Source organism: Sapajus apella, unplaced genomic scaffold (assembly GCF_009761245.1).
Source record: "Sapajus apella isolate SASKATOON/1434 unplaced genomic scaffold, GSC_monkey_1.0 scaffold19, whole genome shotgun sequence".
NCBI lineage: Eukaryota > Metazoa > Chordata > Mammalia > Primates > Cebidae > Sapajus > Sapajus apella.
The window spans coordinates 30580917-30601460 of NW_022436959.1; positions in this window are offsets into that span (position 1 = coordinate 30580917).

Sequence of the window (20544 nt, forward strand, 5' to 3'; positions counted from 1 at the left end):
ATTTCCTATCAATATACATAACTACACAAAGGAGGAACACAAGATACATGAAGTCTACTTATTTCACATTTTTGGATGTATTATGTGTATAAAATATAGCCCTTGCCCTCAAGTGGCTTTCTGTTTGAGGAGATAAGGCAAAAATAAATAAAGACCTAAATAAACATTATTTAAAATTGCTATAAAGGATAACTCTGTGGCACGTAGACATACTGAAGTGACATTGACTTTGTCCAATTATGTTTTAATTCTTAATTGTGATTTGCTGGTTTAAGATGAGACTAGCCCCTTCCCAAGCACTACTCTGCATGTCATAGTCCTTTGTTCTCAAGTAAGTAGCAGGTAACTTAGGGATAAGTGCTTACACTCATTTGGTAACTCGACCTGTCCTATTATAGCACAGCGCTATAATAAGAGTGGCATTATGGAGTAGGAAGGCTGCTAGATTAGGAATCTAAAGATCATGTTTTGGTCTGCCTTATCAGATAATGGAGTTTACGACACATTCCTTTTACCGGCTTCAAGCGTTAGTTTCTTCGTCTGCTAAAGATTAGTCATGCCTTCCTGATCCAGTAACAAATTTGCCACAAGTATCAAATAAAATTAATTTGGTAAGCATGTTTAAGAGTTTTCTTTTTATAAGCAATACTCTTTGAGAGATGCTGACATTCCCAGAGAGACTTCCTGCCCACAAGGACTCCACAGTTCATAATAGAACTGAGACAAATACAGAAAAAACATACTATAAAAGAAGGAGGACATAATAAAGCCCCTAAAAGAGGTCAGACTGGTTAATGAATTGAGTATGGAAGGCAGGTAAGACATTATAAAAAAGAAGCACTGGAATTGAGCCCGGGCTGGCTTTGTCAGCAAGGTGGAAGGTTGAGAAAATGTACTCTAAGGAATGAAAATATATATCAGCAAAGTAAGGAATATGAGAAAGCCTACAACGTTTGGAGAACCCAAAAGAAGATAACTCTATCAGGAACCTAGGGAGTGTGAAGGGAAAAGAAAGTTAAAATTAGGTCATTGAGAGGCTTGACTATCCTGCAGAGTTAGGAGCTTGTTTAGCACATAGTATAGAATCTTTGGAAGAGTTTGGAAAAAGAGAGGATGTTATAAGATCAAATGACATGTTGTATATGAAAGCAGTTTTAAAACAAGCCAAGATTATGATATAATAGACATTCTTATATCCTATCAGATGGATTGTGTGTCCAGCCATGATATCAATGTACCAGTTGGCAGGACCAATCTGTTGTTCACTGTGGTAGTGCCTGCTCCTTCCAAATAGTGTAGCAGTTAATTCTGCCTTCCAAGGGACTGGAAACAATCAATCTCACCTATTACTTCAATAGTTAGAATAACGGAAAATGACCTATGGGTACAAAAGCTTTACAGATACTAGAACCTTAAGGACTTTGAGATAACTTCATAATGATCTTGGCAAACATGGTTGAACCAAAGTTATCAGTGAGATTATGGTGAGCAATAATAAAATATAATAACAGAAACAATTACCTTCTATAGAGCACTGGCTATTTTTCAGTAATTGTGTAATTGCCTTAACTATGTTATTAAATTTAGTCCTCACAACAATTCTGTAATATAGATTTTATAGTCTCCTTACAGGTAAGGAAAGTAATATTTACAAATACTAAGTGACTTCACCAAGAGCACACAGCAATAAGGCATTGTTGCTGAGTTTTCCAGCCCAAGTGTTTTATAATACAGAACAGCTCTTAGCAACCTTGCTGTTGGTTTCAATTTTTATTCTCTGTTTCCTAATGCTTTTTCAATTAACATTCATTGCTCATGGATTTAAATAATGAACTTATTTTATTTTTTTTAAATCATCTTAAAGAATAAGATTTGCCACCTGTCTGAAATTGATTATGGCTTTTGCTTACACATTTTAGGGTCAAGTTTTATCAGGATGAGAGAATCTTTTCATCTTCTTAATCATGTTTGCCAAGATCACATTTGAATCTATCCTAATGGAGCACTTTAAAGCTATTTTACTTTTTTGTGACCTGGATTCCAAGTATAAAGTGCAATATTAAAAATCCTTGGCCGGGTGCGGTGGCTCACACCTGTAACCCCACCACTTTGGGAGGCCGAGGCAGGGGGATCATGAGGTCAGGAGATCAAGACCATCCTGGCCAACATGGTGAATCCCCGTCTCTACTAAAAATTAGCTGGGTGTGGTGGCGCATGTCTGTAATCCCAGGTATTCAGGAAGCTGAGGCAGGAGAATTGCTTGAACCAGGGAGTCAGAGGTTGCAGTAAGCCGAGATCGCACCGCTGCACTCCAGCCTGGTGACAGAGTAAGACTCTGTCTCAAAAAAAAAAAAAAAAAAAAAAAATCCTCAATCACAGCTTTTGTAGAAATGTAAGATAAGACTGATTCCAGTGGAATTGCACCTCTGGTCATGATAGTGAAAGGGGGCACTGCAGGGTCAGACACTTTGCTGTCCATTACCTGAATGCAGAGAATGGTGAGCAACAACCCAATGTCTATCTCTCTCAACACGGTTTGTTTATCAGCTCCTCCTGCCTCTTCTATGGTCTTGAGGTCCCAGGAGGAACAGGAGCCAACACACCAAACCCTCCCTCACTAGGGATCATTGAAGGATTAATATAGATGCAACCTCCAGGTAGTCTCTTCAAATTATCACCATTACAGTTAAGGAAGCAAGTGACTTTGATCAAGGTCACCCAGTGAGTTAAAGTTTCAAAAGGATCTTCTAGAAACTGCCAGACATTCAGGAATAATTACAACAAATTTAGGTACGTGCGTATACATGGTGGGGGCAGAAAAGGGAAGTGGTCAAGAGTCAGTAAAAGAATCTTAATATTAGGCCAGGCACAGTGGTTCATGCCTGTAATCCCAGCAATTTGGGAGGCCAACACAGGCAGATCACTTGAGGCCAGGAGTTTGAGACCTGCCTGGGCAACTTGGTGACATGGCAAAACCCCATCTCTACTAAAAATACAAAAATTGGCTGGGCATGGTGGTATGTACCTGTAATCCCAGTTACTCAGGAGGCTGTGGCACAAGAATCACTTGAACCTGGGAGGTGGAGGTTGCAGTGAGCAGAGATCATGCCACTGCACTCCAGCCTGGTTGACAGTGTGAGACCGTCTCAAAAAAAGAAGTATCTTAATATTTTATAAAGTGAACTTGTAACTGTTTGATGTATCATTCAGTTTGTATGTTCATTTTTGAATCCTAATCTTAAAAAAAATTTTTTTTAAGTCAAGGCTTCAATTTCTAGACATACGCAAATGCTAGTGCTAGCTATTCAACTGAGATGCAAAGTATTTTTAACCTCCAAACTTTACATTAAAAAAAATTTCCTTTAAGTAATCTGAATATTCTTGTTTTTCTTCTGCTCAGAGTGAATGTCTTTATTCGCCCGTCAGTCTTATTTGGTGGGCAAGCTGTCTTTGGAATCTTCCTCCTCTCCAACTGTCTCATTGATTGTCATTTGAGTCTGTTAGTCATACGTCCTTGGGTGAATGGTGGGCGGCAATTAGCAGCCTCTCTTCGAGGTCTCTCCAGGTGCACATGGCCTCCTTGTCAGTTCGTTAGGAAAATGGCTGGATAATAATCGTCATCTCACAGTGATCTGCCTTTCTGAAGGTAGGATTGGCATCTCATTTCTGATTATGCTCATTAAAAGTTGTGTTATCAACTTACCTGAGAGAAGCAGCAGTCTTATGAAGCACGTGATTTGCTCCTGAAACATTCATTAAAATCTCATTTAAGTTAGAGGAAGAAGCAACTTTTGTTATGGGCATACTAGTGAAACAGATGTGAAATCTGTAGGTAGCAGCTGTTGGAAAAGATAAAAATTGGTGGCATCCAACTAACAAAGAATGTTTGAAGATTAAAATACTTTGCGGTTCAAACTGATTTCTAAATCATTGTTGGTGCTCTTTGAGTATAGAGAATGATCAACTACTAATTTGAAAATTAGCAAATAATTTTCAAATTCACATGAAAACACTATGCTGAAATTAAAGCTTTAGGCGTCTACAGCTCTTTGATTATAACAAGTAAGAAAATAAAATTATTCCCCTGTTATTAGGAAAAATGTAGGATATCTAGGACTGTATAGTTAGGGCCATTCATGGCAGACAAGTGTATCCTCTACCCCATCCAGGAACCTGTTGGTACTCAAAGAATCACAATAATCCCTAAATTCTAGTTCCAGGAAGCAGGGAAAAAGGTCAAATCAGTCCCCTTTTCCCATAGAAAAGGAATTTCTTTGAAAAGGATTGATCTGACCTTTTCCCTCTTCTCAATTTGCTTCCTCCTCTGACAATTTAAGACAAAGCCTTAAAAAGCCTGAATATTCCCTGCCAAACCCAACCTCTACTCTGTACTTCCATGGTTAGTCGATTACTTGTTAACTTGGTATTTGAAGAGATACAAATTTCTGGCTGTGGAGTGGACGTTGATAAATGATTAGGGTGGTGATGTGGGTTTGTGGTCTTGCCCTTTCTTCTATTTATTTCCAGATCTTTGTTAATTGTATTCTTCTTTTTGCTGGTCAGTGGTTGATAAGGAAAATATCAGTTGATCCCATTTTTTGTGTTGCATATCATCCTAAAAATCCTGTATTTATATGTTAAACCGTATGTCTAAGTAACGCATTACAACTCCAAACTCACTTCCCAAGGTAAAAAATAATAAATTAAGTGATTTAAAAATCTCAAAGTTAAAGAAACATTCTGCTTTTGTGTAATCTATATGTAATTGCCTCAAAAAGGTAATAAAGTGGCAAGACAACCATCACTGTAATTTCATATTCATTTAAAACTGCAGATACACCAAAATACAGGTTAGAGCACACATATGCAGCCTATTTGGAAATAGAATATAACCGTGAACTTGAAGAAAACTCAGGGCCTTATATAGTAGTAATAAAATAATAAGATTTTTCAAAAAAGAAAATAGCAGAAATTAATGCATGAAATTAGTAGGGAATATGGAATTCAAAGCCCATTTGTACACATGGGTTCTCATTCAATTTTTTTATGGCTAAGAAATCAAGACAATTCAAACAGGAACAAAATGTTTCACTTTCTTTGATCACTTATAAGGTTCTGGGTATTACTGATGCAATCAGTACCCCCCTGAAAGAAGACCATGGCAAAGCACAATAGCTTCTAGGACCAAATCTAAAGAGTTACTATTATCTTTCTTCATCATGAATATTTTTTGATGCTACCATTAAATGATCTTAAAAGGTTTTTTCTCCTTATGTTATTTCACTTAGTATGTATCTATTTTTATGATAAGGATAATTTCTAAATCTTTGACCTTAATGAAAGAGAAACTAGTTTCCTAAGTTGAAAATATCAACAGTGTTAATTACTTCTTTCATCTACTACATTCAAGTTATTAAATTTTAAATCAAAACAAGAACTTTGAACACTCTGATTATGATATTTTCATCACTCATAATTGTGTCCCTCTCTCTGGATAGACTTCTTGATCTTTTTCATGGCAGGGGCTGTATCATAGTTGTTTCTGTATCTTTAGTTTCTTATTTGCACTCTTGAAGATATTTCCATGATAGTAGAAAACAAAAACTTAAATTACAGGATTATACAGACTCATAATATTGAGACATATTGGCTTTGTGTTATACTTTGCTGGAACATTTTCCCCCATATTTCAGCTATATTGGTATCTTACTACTGTGATTATCATGTCACCGATTCTTCTTTATTCAGGAAACTTTCATATTAAATCTTCAAGAGAATGGAAAGTGACAGGTGGGAAAATCTGCCTGTTCTGATCGTTGCAGTTTATATAGAAAAGACTTCCTGGGACCCTGACAAAACCTGGAATGGGGTTGTCTCCTGTGCTACTGGCAAGACTCTCACTAAGGAGGGTTTTCTCCTGCCTGGCTCCATATGTGGGGGATTGAAGAGGGCGGGGGGCTGATTTAGCAGACTGTTGGTGCCATTCTGGAAGGGGGTGACTAGGAACATACTATTACCTTGACTCAAGATTCATTGGACCATGTTTTCGAAAGACTATAGTCTTGTGATTATAATTGCCTCTGCTGTTTGTCCAGAGGCCTTACAAACCTGGACGAAAAAAGCACACTTTTAAAACACAAGCACTTTCTATCATTGCTAAATTCTTGTGTATTTAAACAGAAATAAAATTCTCTTACATAGGATTCAAAAAATCATTGGCAGTTCACCAACAGAATTTAAATAAGCAACCTTGTTTTTAACTTTACCAACTTTTCCTCGTTTTATTTTCTCAGAAACCTAACTGCTATTGATATTCCTCACAGTGAGCATGCTTTAACTCAAAGCATGTACAACCTGAATAATACATGAGTGTGTGGCAAGATGAGTTAGAAGTATGCTGAAAAAGAACAGCATTCATTGCAAATAATTTTAAATCCTAGATTAAAGCTCAGATAATTTAATATAAGGATTGGCTATGTTTGAAAGAAAACCTTTACTTTCTTTAGTAATTTATTTTTTATTTCATTTTCTGTATATTCTTAGCCATGATTCTATATAGGCTACCTTCACAAGATTTTTATTTTTAATTTAATTTTAGCTACACAGGTCAGGAATTAATGAAGAGATCTCTCCACTCATACAGACCCAATTATCTGGACTCTGACAATAATCTCTATTTCTCTTTAAGACAGATTAAATCTGTTTCAATCATATTTGTCCAATTGCTTAATGTTGGCCCAGTGTGCATAGAAATGTCTTCTGCTGCTATTTGCCCATGTAGAGATCTTGTGCCATTTGTCACCTGTCACTACTCTGCTCATAAACAGCTTGTTTGAGATATTATGGAAGCTTTATCAAATCTTTTTTCTCTTTACCATTTGCATGTTTAGTAGAAATGGCTTGGGCAAAAGGAATAGCCATTTTTCTATCAGGAGGACTAAGTCATCAGGTGGCCTTATTTCCAGTAATACTATATCCAGAGGCAACTCCTCTTGGGATTCAAAGTGAGTAAAAAAGTAGAAAATGAGAACAGTCTTTCTCATTCCATATATATATGTGTGTGTGTGTGTGTGTGTATATATATACATATATATGTGTGTGTATATATATGTATGTATGTGTATATAGGTATACACACATATATACATATATATACACACATATATGTATATATACGTATATATATACACACACACATAATTTACATATATAATTATGTATATATGATTTTATATATAATTTTCTCTATATTTCTCATTTTCAATCTCCATGTATGCATATATACATATAAATGTATATATATATAATATATAAATATATATACATAACATATAAAATATACATGTTGTTTCCCTTTTATAAGAAACTGCCATAGGAGAAAATAGCAAAGAATGTCTTCTGGAATCCATTTTATCCTGGCAAAAATAGTAAAATGATATAAAATTCAGTAAAACTTACTGAACAATCAGTGCCTCTCCTTCTACTGCACCATCCCATTTTATCCTATTTCAGGACCTTACAAACTTTCAATAAGAAAACAATATGAAATCCAAGACATCCTTGTCATGACAGGTAAAGGACACCTCCACACAAATAGACCATCCCCAAACTGAAGAGCCCTAAATTAAATGGCTTTTAATGTCAGGCTCCTTATTTTTACCAGAACCCAGAAAAGTGTCTATATTGTTTAAGTCTAATATTGATACTTTCCTGGTGTCATTTTAGTTTGGGGAGAAAAGAAAAAGGATAGCTACCTCTCATGGGTGTGTCATCTGTGATCCAGTGCTGTCCCCATTCAATGATCCACCACACATGGGATGTGCCATGTGTTCAACCACAGAGGCAGACGACTGAGTCGGAACCAGCACAGGTGTGGCAATCAGATGTTCCCAGTTTCAAATCCCACCTCCCACTCGCTGGCTGTATGGCCTTGCGCAAGTTACTTCAGCAAACTTCGCTTTCTGTATCTTTAAAGTCAACATTTAACATCAACTTCATATGTAGACTAAATGATTTGTACCTTTAACTGTTGATCCCCTGAGGCCCTAACATTGGGAAGAACTTCCTGAGCACCCTGTTTATGTGAGAAAATTTTTATAGGGAATCTGCCACTTCTATATTTTTAACAAGATGGAAAATGATTAGGAAGTCATAGTTGTAATTTTTAAAAACGGTAAAAGGTGGCTCATCTGACTGATTTTTGTTGTTGATACTACAAACAGCTTTTGAATTTTTTGTGTCCATGCCTGGAACAATATTACAGGAAACTCAATGTAGACCTCTCTGAAACCTCCCTAAATCCCCCTAGGAAGGAAACTGAGGCAATCCAAAGGAGAACATGAAACTACATGAATAGTGGAATATGTGAATGAAAGTGAGCCTTTAGTCAGGCTCCTGTTATGGTCATGACTTTCTGAGGGATATTTGTATTCTAAAGAGAACTCAGGACAGGTGACTGTAGCTTTCTCCTTCTAAGGTTTTTGTTCCAAATACCAGTGGGTCAAAAGATGTCTTCTGAGAAATATGTGTTTAGAAGGGCGTATTAGTCTGTTGTCATACTGCTAATAAGGATATACCCAAGACTGGGTAATTTGTAAAGGAAAGAAGTTTAATTGACTCACAGTTCCACATAGCTGAGGAGGCCTCACAATCATGGCTGAAGCGGACTAAGGAGAAAAGTCACATCTTACATGGTGGCAGGTAAGAGACAGCATGTGCGGGGGAATCTCCCCTTTATCAAACCATCAGACGTCATGAGACTTATTCACCATCACAAAAGCAGCACTGGAAATACCCACTCCCGTAATCAATTGCCTCCCACCAGGCCCTCCCCTGACATGTGGGGATTATTAAAATTCAAGGTGAAATTTGGGTGGAGACACAGAGCTAAACCCTATCAAAGGGAAACCTAGAGAAACAGTGACTGCATGGTAGCTGCTGAAAATCCTTTAGGGAATAAGGCATGACTAAGTATGGGAAGAGTGAGAAGAGTGGGGAGGGGAGAGACGGGAGAGACAAGGCAAAAAAAGAGGCAAAAACTATGTGCCCTAAACAAGAAAAAACTGAAAGGAGATTTTACCTAACCCATTCCTGTGAAGAAATATTGCAGAACCGAGGCTGGGCTCGGTGGCTCGTGCCTTTTATCCCAGCACTTAGGGAGGCCAAGGCAGGCAGTTCACGACGTCAAGACATCGAGACCATCCTGGCCAACATGGTGAAACCCCATCTCTACTAAAAATACAAAAATTAGCCAGGCATGGTTAATCCTGTAGTCCCAGCTACTCAGGAACCTGAGGCAGGAGAATCGCTCGAACTCAGGAGGCAGAGGTTGCAGTGAGCCAAGATGATGCCACTGCACTCCAGCCTGGCAACAGAGTGAGACTCTGTTTCAAAAAAATAAAAAGAAAGAAAGAAATATTGCAGAACTGACCACGACTGGGTTTTTTTTCCCATTTCCCACTGAATATAGGAGAAAACAAACCTAAATCCATTCAACCATTTTTTAAATTTGGATCTAACTCTATGTATTATCTTAACCTCTCCAGATCTCAGTTTCTTCATCTGTACAAAGGGTAGAGTGTGATCCCCAAATTACTTCTAATTTGTAATTTTTTAAATTTGTTACTGGTAGTTGTGAAATTTTAGAATAAATGCCCTTAAGCTAGAGAATTTTAAGCAATAATAACTATTTTTCTGAGATGCTTTGCATAGATTGTTGCCTGAGGGTTTGAGGAGACAACCCATGATATCTAAATCTTCCTTAATGCAGAGGAATATGGTGAAAGCCTGAGTGGTAATCTGGCAAGGTTTCCAGGAGGAGGTGAGCTCTGAGTCAGTTTGGAAAAGAAACTGGTAGAAAGGGTAGAAAAAGGAGCATATTGTAAGAAAAAAGTAGGACTGGATCAGTCAAATACTGGGCTTGGTAAGTGAAGGGCAGGAAAGCTCAGATGGAGAACAAGTCACTTCTACAACATTCCACTGTGTTAGGAAGCAGTCTGTTTGTGTGATCATCTAATTGCATGATAGCTTTTGAGTCACACTGGCCAAGTTTGGATCTCAGCTTGTATCCTTGAGCAACTTCCCCCACAGAGCTACAGATTCATTATTTGTATAATATATAGAGATAATAATACCTGCTTCTATTGGGCTATTTAAAAATTAAATAACATAAGAAATATAGACTGTCTAGCATAATGCCTGTATGCTGTATAGGAGGGGGACAGCAGATATTAGTCACCACCCTTCCCTTTCTGGGGACAAGCCAAATACTCTACTGGGAACTGTACATACAATTGTATTGGGAAAGGGCAAAATAGTTTAGGCACAATGGCAGTGGGCTGGAAATCAGGAGACAAGATTTGTCATCACAGATGTGTCTTCTAGCCGGCTTTGGGGCCCCATGCCTGTGAATCAAAATTGCTAAATTCAGTTTTCTTGTAACAATTTTGAGTTTGTGATAAATAATCCCCAGGTTCTTTCAAGTCTCTAAAATCCCAAATTCAGTCTTTGTCGTTATGATGTCACTAACATTCAAAGAGACCATGCATGTAAAAGAGTTTAGTGCCAGTCCAGGCTGAGAAAAACAGCAGGAAACAATGCCACAGCATGTATTAAGTAGCTTTCCCATTTAGCAATGTGAGCAAATAGAAGCCCCAAAATCTGTAACGCATTCCTGGGAATATATTGAGGGCATTTATTTTAGAGAAATCTATTCAGTAGACATTTGTTGAGTCCCTATTATGTTGTAAGTACTGCATCAGGCCTGGGACATAGTGACACATTGCACAAGCTCCCTCACAAAGGTGTTCCCAGCTTACGGGAAAATGTGGCCACAGCTGGGCAGTGTACTGAGCACAATCAAGTGTATGTAGGGCATGCTATGGGAGCACATGCTATGGGCAGAATGGAAGGAAGAGAAGCTTTTGGAGACTTCCCAGAAAAACTGAGAGGTCAGCTGAGGTTTAAAGGGTGACTAGGAATTAGACACCTTGTGCTTTAATGAGTCACGGAGCTTTATACCAGGAGTCCCAGCAGGGAAGCAGAACATCAGCTGCTGGGGCTGATATCCTCCAAAGCAAGTGGGTCTCAGGGAGCTACTCAGGTTTCCTGAGCAGGTTTTACATTCTAGAGATTTCCCCTTCTACTTCTGGCACCAATTTTTCATTTCAACAAAATTTTTAAATAAAAAATAATAATTTTAAACACTTTGTGGCAGTTGAGGTTTTGGATGCCAAAAATAAAAACCAATTCAGACAACTTAAGGAAAAAAAAGAAAAGCATGCTTTAGAATATTGGGTACCTCAAAGAATCAATTAAGATACTTGAGAAGTTCTAAAAAACAGTAGGAATCAAGGGAAGCAAGGCACAGCCAAGATTACCCAACAAGACTAATGTACTTTGAATACAGACTCTGGGGCCCTGCCCATGGGACACTTGTAAACACACCCTAGACTCTGTTGCCCTCAGACACCTGCACTTACTCCTGGACTCTCACTTCAGCCAAGCCAGTATGAATAATCTATATCTTCATACCTTTGTTTCATTTCCATGCCTACACCACAGTTTCTACAGAGCTTGTGGGGAAACGTCTGCTCTAAAGGGACTTGCCTCTTATCTGTTTACACCTGTAGGATAGCCAAGGAAGCACGCACACTCAGTCTCCTCTCTCTCTCTCTCCCTCACCCTGACAAACACATACAAGCACACATCCACTAAATGCTGTCTCCTGCCTGGCTCACATTGATGTTTTGAGCATTTGTGATAATAGGTATTAAATACACTGAAGCAAAGTGTTACGTAAGTATAAAGTATTATTAACATCGGTGATTAACTTTAGTCAGTAAAAATTATAAATCATCTCATTTATGCTCTTTGTAACAAGGGAACAGTTGTCATTTTCTCTGAAATGATCTAAATTAGCTACATTTTGAAGTGAGGCTGAATGTCATTACAATATAATACACTAAACCTCTCTTTAAAAAGGGACATTTACATATTTAAATTTAAATAAAATATGAATAGACCTATTATATCAATGTCCTAAAAGATAAGAGCATCATTATTGTATAGCATGTCTTCTATTTACAGACAGTATGCTAAGTATTTTGAATAATATATTTTAAAGATCATTTCAATTTTTAATATAATATCTGGAAATAACCCTAAGGGTAACAGGTATTATATTTATTGATTTGTAAGATACACATAAATTCTACTAACACAGTGCTTTTGATGTCAAGTTATCATGAGAACTGAGATTTATGTTGTATTCGTAATAAGTTAGGTCAGCTGTTTTAACCAAACAAAAAATCCCAGTGGCTTAAAATGTTAAAGGAAAATTTCTTGCTTACATTGTAGTCCCACATGGACCAACAGAAGTATCTTCTCTTAGCAGACTTTGGGAGGCACAGGTTTTTTCTACCTAGTGGCTCTGCTTTTCCCTAAGACTTCAGAGTCCTCTACTCAGCACTCTGCATCCAGCAAGAAGACAGGAGAGAATATACAGGAAACACAGGGGGTGGTTTTAAATATCTATATTTATTTCTTTTATCCTGAAAGTAAACATGAAGTTTCTGGATCAAAGATCAGACTTATTACTGCTTATAGCAATAACTGAACTAATCTATTTCCCTTTTTGGAATTTATATAATGAGGAAAACAGACTCTACAGATAAAAAAGGAGGATTTTGTACCACAGAAGAGGAACTCCTAATTATGAAAATAGTAGTTTACATAGAAGCCAAGTATCCACCCCTCCTCTTCTCTGAAACAAGGAGAGACGCATGTTTCCAATATAACCAAACACCTTCTTGACCCAGAAAATATTTATTTACATTAGAAAAATAAGGTTTCTTTATCTTGAAGGAAGTTTTCTTTAAAGATAGGCTTTCTTTATCTTGGCTTGGCAGTGTCATACATTATTCTAAATCCATATTCTATTAGAACTTAGTCACATGGCCATACCTAAAGCAAGATAGCCTGGAAAATGTAGTCTTCCCATGTTCCCAAGAAGAATATTATGTTTGATTTGGTAAATACATACAGAAACTTCCCTGTGTCTGGGGGGAGCTTCAAGTAGGAAATACAGTGCACCACAATTCAGAAATACCAGTAAGCTCCAACTTGGTATGCATTTGCTGGGTGCCTTGTTTGCCAGACAAGGATATTTGATAGATAAGGGTGCTATCTTCCTGGAGAATAAAGGTAAGGGAAATAGTCCAAGTCAGATTCACTCTGGGTTCCCACTCCTTATGCCTCCCCAATTCGGAATATTTCTAGTTAAATATTTCTTAACACCTGGAGACAGCACATATTAAGATTCTAATTCCAGAGGGGATGCTCATACAGTCAGAATCACATCTTTTATTTTTTTTTCAAATATTTTTTCCATAGAGGAGTGAAAAAGATGATTCCAATTAAATAAATATCTTTAGTCATCCAAGGTACATGGTCTTGGCTTACACAATCGTAATGTGGGCCCATTGGTACTGGCAGTGAAAGTGTCATTGGCAGAGGAAAAGTGCACCGTGGATGGGTTCCAGCAGAGCCTCCACAGGGAGTTGTGCAGTGTGTATGCCTTTCAGTGTGTGCTGGAATCCAGGCCTGCAAGTACCTCACCAAGCCTTACCCTGGCACCTGCATGCATCTATCTGGAGAAAGGGAAACCTTTTGATTTACCAAAAAGTTGGTCTGTTTGTCAAGTGGTACACTCATGGAGTACATCAGCCCAAAAAGGTGACTTTTATTTATTTTCAGCACCCAAAGACACCCTTCTTAAAACTCACAAAAGCGTTATATAAGCTAGTGGGTGGTTCTGAACTCTGAGCAGTCAATAAGAACAGCCTGGGAAGCAGCAGCAGCAGTGGCAGCTACAAGAATATTGCACAAGGAGTATGTGTTTGGAGAAATACACTGTAAAGGAGAAAAGAGAGAGTGTAGCAAAACAAGAGTGCAGGAGCAAACAATGAATATAGGCTGAGCTGTTGTAACCAAGAGATTCCATACGTTCAGCAGCTTTTAGAACAGGAACTTCCTTTGTTTCTTATATTCCAGTCCTAGGTAGGGATTCTAGTTCAGTGGCACCTCTGATAACAATTTGCCATTGAGGAGCTTTCAGTAGCCAAGCAATTAGATTCTAAGGTCACCACCATCATTTCCAACACAATCAGGAGGAAGGGGGAAAAATACGAAGACCACTGCAGGAGGATTTTATGAGCCAGGCCTGGTAGAATCTTACACTTCCATTAGCTCAAACCCACTTTATGGCCACAGCTAACTTCAAGAGAGGCTGGGAAAAGTAGTCTATCTGAGGACCAAGAAACAACAGACTTTGATTAACAGCTCTCAGTCTCTGTCACGTGAACTTACAGGGATTCTTAGTGACTGAATACAGAAAGAGGTAAATACAGAGGGTGCTCTTTCCTTGATTAATTTGAAAAGGATAAGAAGAGGGAAAAACAGTTGATCGGCCACAAAGCTCTACCCTGAACCCTAAGTATGAGGCAAGGCTGGTTGATAAAGCTAAACTTATACTCTTTGGTGTGACTGGCTGATTAAAACCACCTTTGTTTTTAAACACAATTTAGGAACTGTATCAGGCAGAATAATGACCCTCCAAGATGTTCCCATCTAATTCCCAGAATCTTTGAATACATTGCCTTACATGGCAAAAGGGAATTAAAGTTGCAGATAGAATTAATGTTGCTAACCAGCTGATCTTAAAATAAAAACAATATCCTGGGTTATCCAGGAGGGGTAATCACAGGGTTCCATAAAAGAGAAAGACAGACGGAAAGAGATCAGGGTGATGCCCTGTGAAAAGGACTCTAACCACCATTGCTGGCTTTGAAAATGGAAGAAGGAGCCACAAATCAAGAAATCTAGATGCTGAAAGAGGCAAGAGAGTATATTTACCTCTAGGGTCACCAGAGAAATGCATAGCTCTGCTGACACCTTGATTGGAGATCCATGTCAGATGTATGACCTACAGCATTGTTAGATAATAAATTCATATTGTTTTAAGCTGCTAATTTTGTGGCAGTTTCTTAGAGCAGAAACCATAAAAGGTCCTTGCTCATATAAAAGACATTAAAATAGGAAGAAGCCTACAAAAATGCTGGTCACTAGAAGAGCTGCCCAGAGATGACTGGTTCCATCAGACTTATTCAAACAGTAGCACAAGAAGACTTACCACTGTTTAAAATGTTTCCTAAACTTGCTGAGAAATCACTGCCTAAGAGGTGATTCTTATTGCTTTTTAAACAGAGAGTTTCTATAGGAGGTAGAAAAACAAAGTTGTCCAGGGTCTAACAGAAATCTGATGTTAGGTAATGTCAGAACCTTGAATTACCCTGAATCCTTTTGACCTGCTTATGTCAAAATGAAAAGCCATCAAGTTATGGAATTGAAATCTGTGTCAAATCTCTTTTACCTTATATATAACATGAACTTCAAATTAATAAATGCATCTATGCCTCCAAATCCAAAACCTTCCGTTCTACTGCCACCTAAAGAATCTCTAGGCAAGTGTGCCTCTTGCTGTTTTACAGCCTCATTTCTCCTTTTCACTGTGGGCAGTCTTCCTGTTTACTTCAAAGTGTTCCATTCTTCCTACCTGGGAGAAAGGTGTTAGCAGGTGTCACAGATCTAATGTTTCAGGGTAGAAGTGTCTGCCTGTTGCCCCGAGTATTAACAATAGTTTTTAATCAGTGCTGAACTTTTGGAAGAAAGGTACTAGTTAATAAATCAGAACATATAAATATATTTCAGTTTACTAGCTCAAACAGTATAAACTAGAAATACATCAATCAAGTGAAAAGCTAGAGAACTTCATTTGGAATTCTGTTATGCTCTTTTTGGAAAATTAATAAGAGCCAGACAACTGAATAACTCAAGTCTTTTGTGTTGCCACTCATCTCTCAAACTGACAGGACGTCCTATTTTTTCATAAAGAGACTTGATATGGCTAGAATTTGATGTAATTCCATCAAGAAATAATAAACTGTGCAGCAAAGAGAAAAAATATTACAGGCAAGGTTGAGCCTAGTTTTTGTGCAACAATTTTCACACCTAAGGAGAGCACAACTAGAAGATAATTTGATTTTCTTTCATGATTATAAAGTATTTCGTTCTCAGAAAACTTTGTCTTGAGGCAGTACTACCACATCCATGAAAAGTTCCAGCTCAATTGATTTCTTTGTGGCATAAAATAAGGTGAGAGCTGACTTCTGCAATGTGGTCCATTTTGAATTGAGAGCTAGTCTGTCCAAAGTTTAAGGGTAAGTAATTAATTTTAAAGTAAATGCTAAGGGCATGTATGTGAGAGCAAAGTTCACATAAGGAAATGGTATTAAAACCAATTCTGAAAATAGTTAACTTTTCCATTTTTATGGCATATTTTCTACAAAAATGTTAAGGTTCTTCAAGCATCGGTAAAAGGCAGGAGTCTTCTTTGCTAGCTTCATAAAAAACATAGCCAATGCAGTAAAGAAAGAATAAAGGTGCAGGTCCATTTGCATCACTACCATGTTTGCAATATTGAGTAGAAAATTAGAGGCTGGTTTTGATATGTGCTTTGGACCTACCTCATTGCTTCATAACCCTCATATGTATATATGTATCTCTCCATTTCTCCAGGCCACATCTGCCTGAGAGGTAGAAAAAATACATCACATCACACTGTGGTCATGTCAAGTCATCTCATGTCTTGTAGTCCTCATTTGTGAAATCACTAAAACCCCAACCACACAAATCTTTTCTTTCCAGTTTCACAGATTGCAATTTCTCTTCCAAACCATGCCCAGTCATAATAGCCTTCCTTTGGAATAAGTGCCAAAGTCTTCCTTTGGAATAGCTAGCCCTGTGGGTTAGCTAACATAACAACCTCTGTTTCCAATCCTTCTTGGCTACCTCTGCTATAAACGTGGATGCAAAACATTAGCCTGGACTGCCTTTGAGCTGGCCTGGCTGTGTAACACATTTCTGACCAATGATGTATAAGGCAAGTCTTCTGGCACTACTGATCCCCATTCTCCTTCCTGCCTGGGACACGGGATGTCTGGAGCTGTAATAGCCATCTCGTGCCCATGCTGGATACAGCAGACAGATTCTAAGATGGACCCATGATTTCCTCCTCCTGGTCTTCATACCCTCATGTATTATCCTCTTGAGTATTGGCAGGATCTGTGACTTGCTTCTAACCAATAGATTAGTAAAAGTGGTAAGACAGCACTCTTGTGATTAAGATTGTAACATCTGTTTCACTGAGGTACTCTCTGTTGCTAGCTTTGACAAGGCAAGAGGCCATGTTGGGGAGGTAGATGTGGCAAGGAACTTAGGACAGTGTCTGTCCAAGAACCAACTGAAAACTGTGAGTTATGTCTAGTCAAGAGCCAGCAAAAAACAGAAGCCCTCAGTATAGCACTCCACAAGGAATGGTATGCCATCAATAACCATCACAGCTTGGAAGCAGCTCTGTCTCATTAAGCTTTGGATGAAGACCCAGCCTGGCCAACATCTTAACTACAGTCCTGCAGAGGACCCTGTTAAATAACATTCTCAGCCTTCTGATCCGCAGAAACTGAGATTAATAAATTTGAGTTGTTCTAAGCTGTTAAGTGTGTTGTTGGTGATCAGAAACTGACATCCCAAAATAGGGTGCTTTGATATGCTAAACTGAAGAAGAAGCCTCAAGGTCTCTCTGACCTTCCTCTCTTCCCATCTCTCAATTCTCTCTCCCTCTTTCTCAAAGCACAGCATGAAGTTTCCCTATATGCCTACTCTGGACCCATCAAAGAAGAAAACAATTACCTCTGGACCCTTCCCTGAGTTTTCATAAATAGAACTAATATGCAGAAAGAAAGACCGAAATCTGTCAACACATTTGGAGAGAATTTTGTAACAAACAATTGTCTGCTCTGTGTGCCCAACAGACTTTGTACTAGGCCATTGTATGGTCTACAAGCCCATTGGATTCCCCTAAAAATAATTTATTAGCCCCCCCTAAAATTATCCACACTTTCCAATCTCCTTTTCCCCTAAGAAGAAGTAAGTTATATAACCACCTGTACCCCATTGTGTGGTGGGGTCATCACACTATAAATCCCCCCATACACGCTAATGAATTTGTCATTTCTCCTGTTACTCTGCCTTTTGTCACTTGATTTTTCAGCAAATCTTCAGAGGACAAAGGGGAAGTTTTCCCTTGGCCCCTACAGTGTGATGATGCTTTTAGACAGCAATAGGTACTTTATTCACTAGAGATGAAGGAGCAGATAGAGGGCCCTGGCTTCTTTAATGCGCTTATGCTGGACTGTAGCTCTAGCTCTGGATGGCCCATTTCTGGATTCTTAAGGCGTAAGATAAACAAACCCTTGATGTACATAAGCTCTTTAGTTTGTCATGTTTTCTGTTACTTGGAGTTGAAAGCAATCCTTACTGGTTTAAGATGGCTTGTATCTCAAATTGTGCCCCCAACTCTGAGCACAGTCTCCATCTTATTAACTCTATGATTTGAAAGGCTGTAGCTGCTACTTCTATAGCTGTCTCAAGACACATCCCCCCAAATAGTATGGTTTTAACTCTTCCTTTGCTTTAATAATTGTTCAGGTGAGTTAGGGGAAGGGCTCTCCTTTATTCAATGATGAAGAGAAAGAGGAAGAAGAAGAGAACGAGGAAGAAAAAGAAATGAAAAGAGAGGAAAAGAAAAGTGAAAAGAGAAAGGGAAAGATAACTTTTTGAGCATCCAAACTACTTGTCTAGACCATTTGTAAACATGGTTATATCACATGTTAGAATTTTAATCAGACTGATGTTTTAAGTTATGACATTTTTCCTTTCTATCCCAACTCCCAGACTTGACACAAAGCCCCCATAGAATATTCTTTTCTACCTACCTACTGTATATCACAAGTCCTTATCACTGCCAACATGGTAAGTCTTTTGGAACCTTTGGGAGATCATAGCTCTACTTTTTCTCAATGTCTTGAATAGTTAGTTCTGAAAATTTCCTGCCAGATCCTGTCACCTGAGTCTTTACCAAGTGTCATGGAAACTGCAGACTGTTAAGTATCACTTCACACTTGGAACACTGGCTACCTAATTAGCCACTGATGTGGACTATCGCACCAATGTGTGATAATTCTGCAATACTGAGTCAAGTAAGCATAGTAAGTGTTAGGTCCATAATAGACATAAGGGAGCTGAGGTGCAGAATCATAAAATTTTAGCTTTAGAAGTGACTTTTAAGAAGCTATGATATTCTTACTATACAAAAGAAAAGTTTTATGGAACAGAATGAATTATGAATAAGACTTGGCTTCTTATAAGGACTTCAGCGTTTATAACCCTGTGACCTTGGTAAACCCTTTACCCTTACTGAGAGTTTCTGTCTGAAAAGTATAACTTCTTGCCTACTCCATAGTGTAGTGGTACAGACTAAAAGAATTAATCAATATGAACAGATTTTGAAAGCCCCATAACTACATTAAATAAAGAGCAAAACCCACACATTCTTGAAGACTCGTTGTACCCCAGAGTTGTATACTATCCCATGATTAATGAGACTGCATAAAAACACAAAATGTCTTCAAATGGGAATTATACCAATGATATTTTAAAATGCAAATTTCACAAGCACAAATATTTTGAACAACATTTTTAGTTTTTATGTTTGGGATTGGTGTTTGTTGTTGTTGTTGTTTTGAGATGGAGTCTCAGTCTGTCACCAGGTTGGAGTACAGTGGTACAATCTCGGTTCACTGCAACCTCCACCTCCAGGGTTCAAGTGATTCTTCTGCCCCAGCCTCCTGAGTAGCTGGGATTTTAGGTGCATGCCACCATGCCCAGCTAAGTTTTGTATTTTTAGTAGAGATGAATTTCACCATGCTGTTCAGGGTGGTCTTGATCTCTTGACCTCATGATCTGCCCACCTCAGCTTCCCAAAGTGCTGGGATTATAGGCATGAGCCACTGCACCCAGCCATTTTGGGTTTTTTTAATTGCCTTGATTTTATAGATTTGTTTGGTTTTCCAAAGATATCTAGTCTGTATGTGATAGTTTTTACTATGTAATGATTAGCTCTCTGTTTTATAAAGAAAGACTAATCAGTATTGGTTTACAGCTGACTTCAAACAACAGTCATGTAATTTTTGAGAACACTGGACATAAATTTTATTTGCAAGTTCTTTCATTAAAATATCTGTAATGAATATATGACGTTTTAGTAGTGGGGTAATTGCTCATATATCAAATATTTAAAAATAAAAAGACAATAGTTAAAACTAAACAGCTTAAGACTATAATGTATGAATAATAGTCAGAAAACAAGAATTTTAAATATTTATTTGTCCTCTTCTTAGACTTTAAGCAAGGAATATCTCATGGCAGCTGATGTCTGCAGATATTCACCATGGTTTCTGACCGTAATGATTTACCTCTTTGTGAATTCCCAACAACATAGGCAAACATGAGGAAAGGTAGTCTAAAAATCTTTCAGGATTATCAATGTCTCCATTATTAAAAACGTTTCAAATTCTTGTAAGATTT